The sequence below is a fragment of the Antrostomus carolinensis genome, unplaced genomic scaffold (genome assembly GCF_000700745.2).
Source record: "Antrostomus carolinensis isolate BGI_N321 unplaced genomic scaffold, ASM70074v2 scaffold20081, whole genome shotgun sequence".
Lineage (NCBI taxonomy): Eukaryota > Metazoa > Chordata > Aves > Caprimulgiformes > Caprimulgidae > Antrostomus > Antrostomus carolinensis.
Window position 1 is genome coordinate 19,257 of NW_010293731.1, and position 5,004 is coordinate 24,260.

The window sequence follows — 5,004 nt, forward strand, 5'->3', positions numbered from 1 at the left end:
TGAACCTGCTCTTCTCACTTCATGCCAGACTATGGAGAGTTTTGGTTTGCTGAAGCTTGAGGCATTGTGAGGCTCCTAACTTCAGCTCTGCTGTGAACATCAGAAGTCTTTGCCAGGATTCACTGGCTTTCAGACCAACCCTGACAGCTCCCGCACAAGGCAGCAGACAGACAGACATCCTCCCGGACACGTGGGTCAGACCCTCTATTGTTCTGTGCTCTGGGATAAATTATAGCATAAATTTATGTCCAAGTATAAACAGGTCTGAATTTCAAGAACGGAAAAGGCACTCACCCACCAGCCCAGTGTGCCCTGCGCCTTCCTAGACAGTGTGACATGAAAATACATCTCCCTCCTGCCTCGATAAATCCCCTGGCTGACAGTGCTGGCTGCGGGGGGTAGTGCGGATCTGAGCCCAGCTTAGCTTGGCCAGGCAGGCTGGGAGCCCTGAGCCCTGACGGTTGGCATCACACAGCCTGAACACTGACAGGGGCATGAACAAACCCCTGAGCCCAGCCCGGCTCCCCACTCCTCTGCAGCCCCATGTCACATCCCTGCTGGGAGCTCCACCAGAGCAGCTGCCCATGACATCAGCTCCAATGTGGGGAAGACAAAGCCATTTAAACATGTCAGCGAGGGGAAGGTGAGCTTGGTACCTGGCTAAAGGCACTGGCAGCCAAGAGAGCTGGGCTTCTCCCCCATCACCTCTCCCTCTCTCCACCAAAAGCTCACAGGAACAAGGCGCTCCTACACCAGGTGAGTCACCCTTGATCCCACAAGCAGAGATGCCTTAGCTGGGAATTGAGGGGATTGGCATGACCTCAGGAGAGAGCTGCCAGCACTGCTAAAGCTGTTCTAGATCAGCCGCCTACAGTGATGCTACCTAACTCGATCCCAAGTCAGCCAGGTTCTTCTTTTTCCACCTGGATGCTGTTTCCAACAAAAAGAAAAAAAAGCTGTGGGAACTCTTCCCAATTTGTCCAGAGACCATCAGACTCTGGTGCCCACAGCTACGTACCAGCCTCCAGAAGCAACAGCAGTAGATTCCTCTTGGGCATGCAAGCCCACTGTCCAAGGGGCAGTGATAGAGAAGGGGATTACTACCAATGGTGCTTCACATCAGCTCTCCTGTACCCTCTCCCAGTCTTTACCACCCAACATGCAGATCAGCCCTACCCTGCATATCTTCCAGTTATGCTGACTTTGGGCTGGAGGAAGGCTCTGGGTCCAGCAGGACCAGATCCCTGGACAGTCTAACTCAGAAAAGAGATTTGGCTGGGAAGTTGTAAACCCCAGACCCAAATATCAAGAAAAATTAGATGCTTGTTGAGATGCAATTAAATTAGTAAAGAAATCAAATTGTATGGGAGAACAAAATGTCCCAGGATCAACCCATGAATCACTGGCAGCTGCTGTGCAACTCCAGTGGAAAGTATTGCCATAACCGTGCAGGGGTTTGCACTCTGTATTTCGTGTCATGTGCAGAGGATACACCCAATTTTGATGTGCGTAGAAGCAAATTTCATTTCCTTCCCATATTCAAGACTGTAAGATTCATTCATTTTTTTGTCTTGCTGACTTGTGCGATATCCCCCAAAGTTCCCCCTTTGCAAACCACACACGAAGTACACAGCTTCCAGCCAGGCTCATGCCAAGAGCCAGGCAAACTGCTACACTGGTACATTTTAAAATTTGGCTATTTATATTCTGCGTGAGCTTCCTCTTTCCTACCACTGCTTCTCCAAGATGCTGATTGTGCATTCCGCACACGTTGGTTAAAAACCAACGAAGCAAAAAGCAGCAGCAGGATGGAGCCAGTGAAGCCCCAACTCTAACATCTGCATCAAACGCACGTTTCTCCCTTTGCAGATGAGCAGGGCTGGGAGAGACACAAAACCTTCACCTGTGGCTTATGTACATGTCAGCCAACAAGAATGCTGTAATCCTAAGTCTGGCATTCACACTAGGATTTCCAGCAAGTCAACCAAAGATGAACAACTTCAAAATGGTCTCTTTAAAGAATTCTGACAGACAAGGGCTGGTAAATATTACTGCAACAGCTACTGCTCCCCATTGCCTGTTCTATATATCTCCTGGGGTTTTCTGCCCCTCGTAGCAGAAGGGAACGTGAGTCAGGCCTCAGCCAGCACAACTGCAGCCCAGCACCCACATGCAAACCCTCCTTCATCAGTGCTTCAACCTGAATAACTGAGCATCGCAACGTGGCAGAGATACAGGTGAACAGCCTCTTCTGTTTACTGCATCATGTTGGTAGAAGAGATGCATCCAATAGGCCCAGACAACACTTTAAACAGCTGCAACAAGATTCAGCAAAGCTTTTCAGTGAAAGCACTAACGTTGAGTATGTTGCTGGTTACGGCATTTGCACCTTCCACCAAGCTCATAAGGAAGGGACTCAGCACCCCAAAACGTGAGATCCAATGCATTTCAAGGTGGGCACCAAAAAATGGAAGACATAGAAAATGAACATTTGACCGTGATTTCTGCAGCTCAGAGTGCAATCCTGTTCTTCTCCATACAGTAGGAAAAAGGCCTCTCAATGGAGGGGCAGAAGGAAAAACATGTTTAACTCAGGGTTATCAGACGCCCAATTCTGCAGAGTTGGAGGTTTTAGCAAAAGCAGCCGTAAGTGAACTCTGCAGGAGTTCATCCCCTGAAATGTGAAACTGGAGGTCTGCACCAGATGGCTTGCCTGGTTTTAGAGACCGCCTCTTCCAACTGCAGATAGCCCGGGGCTGCGTGAGCAGGAGCTCACCACATAGTTCAAAGCACTGGTGACTACACCAGGGAGGAATTCCTGCTCCATGCAATAAACTCTTCTGCTCTCTGGTGAATGTTCTAGTACGTGGCATGGTGTCAAACCCCACGTGTCTTCAGACGGAGGTTTAATAACGAGTTGTAAGATGTATCCAAGGTTTGTGAGCCTGGAGGAAGAGCTGTGGTGTGAGGGACCCTCACAGGAGCCAGGCAGAGAGCTGCAGGGAATCTGCCTTCATCTCTTCTTGCTGGCTGCAGGGAGGGGAAAAGGCAAAAGCCAAACAGCAACACAAAATATTGGCTAGGGATCTGCATTTTACAAAGTGTTTGAGATCAGTCACAAAGGTGGTTTTAACAAGACAGGAGCAAAGTACAGGATTAAGCGTGAGCATGACAGCATCCCTGCGTTACACACGGACAATTATCCAACAATTATGAGGTCTTTTAGGAGCTCTGGTCCCATGTGCCCCGGGTTAGCGCCCTGGCCTCCAAAGACACAAAATAATGAACTGTTATTGGAAAAAGGTATTAATTTCAGCACACGTGGAAGAGACAAAACTGTTTAAAGTGCTTCTACTGATGGACAACAGCTGGTTTGAAGATCAAGATGTTGGTGTCACTCTGTTCCCTTTCAGCTGGGCTACACAAAATGCCTGTCCTACACGCAGGTATAATACTGCACCAAGAGTATCTTTGCACCACGATTTCAAAGGGCCGCTGTGACCAGCCACAAGAGAGGAGCAGACACTAACCTTGGCCATGGGAAGCCAGGAACCTGTGCCTGATTAACAGTCTCGCTGGCTAGTGAGACACAAAAAGGCGGAGCTGAGCCTCAGAGACATCACCAGGAGTTTCTCATTCTGTGATTTGCACAGGTTTGAAAGGACTTTATGAAAGCTGGTAAAGCCAGAAAGAGAAAGTGAAGGTTTGGTCTTTATAATCCCCAGTCCCTTCTCAGAATAATCCCTTCCCGCTATCAACGGGAAATGGGCCTTTCCAGAAACGAAACAAACCAGCTCAACCAAGGGCCATCCACCGTGGTTGACACAAGCCCTGAGTTAACTTTCATTTCACTCTCAGGAGCAAATCCTGAACCCATGCAACAAACAGCAGTGAATCTGGGGCCTCTTATGTAAACCAACACGTATGATGTGATGTAAAAGGAAATAGGAAAAAAGCCACTCCCATCTAGTGAAAGGAAAACAACTGCAGTTCCGTGAACCAAAGACAAAGACCGCAAAAGCAGAAGTACCCTCTGTCAGACACATCCAAAATAAGCACACACAGCACAACCCCCTTCCTCATGGGGACTTCCAGGCAAAAAACCCCGTGGTAGATGTTTCCCGCAGCTCCCCTGGCTGGGATCGTCCCATCTGCTCCTCACACTCATCAGCAGCTTCCTTCCCTTGGCCATGCTCAGGAAGGTTCAGAGTCCACCCAAAACTGTCGAGGAAGCTGCTGAATATCCCCCATCTTCAGGGAAAGGTGCCCCGTGCTGGTGCCTGCCAACCCCAGTGACCCACAGCATGTGCTTTGGATTAGGAGACCCATCGAGGGCAGGAGCAGTCTTGTTCCCAAATGCCAACCCATGGGGTACAATGATTCTCTCCAGCCAATGCTGGCCTCAGGCAAGTTGATCTCCCACTGTCTCCTTTCTCCCTGAGCCGTGTTCCCATTGCCACTGATGGAGCTCAAGACCCTCACCACAGCTCGGATGCACCCAGCCCCTGCCTTGGGCACTGCTCCCCACGCAGAGGCATTAGGCAGATGGACTTGAGTCCTTTGGGTTTTCAACACTCTCTGCCTTCCTTCCTGCCTGCTCAGAGCTGCCTCAAACCAGGACTGAGTCCAACAGCCCATTAAAACATAACAACAAAGGGGGAAACAGGAAAAGAACAGAAAAAGGGCCAGAAGCTAAACTTAAACCCACTATGAAAAGGGAGTGTTTTTGCCAGGACACTAAGACAGTGGCAACAGCTGAGAGCCTGTTCTCGCTCCATCAGCTGCTGGGCTCTGCAGCCAGGCTTTCCTGACACCCTTAGCTCCGCTTTCACTCTGCTTCAGGTGTTTCAGCATGGAAAGCTGCACCCAGCACCTGCAGGGAACAGCCCCAGGGCCATGCACCACCCGCACTCCCAGGGAGCTGGATGGGGCAGAGGGAGGGGGCACATCACCCCGTATCTGTCTCTTGTGGGGATTTTACACCTCCTCCCTCAGGGTCTGGGG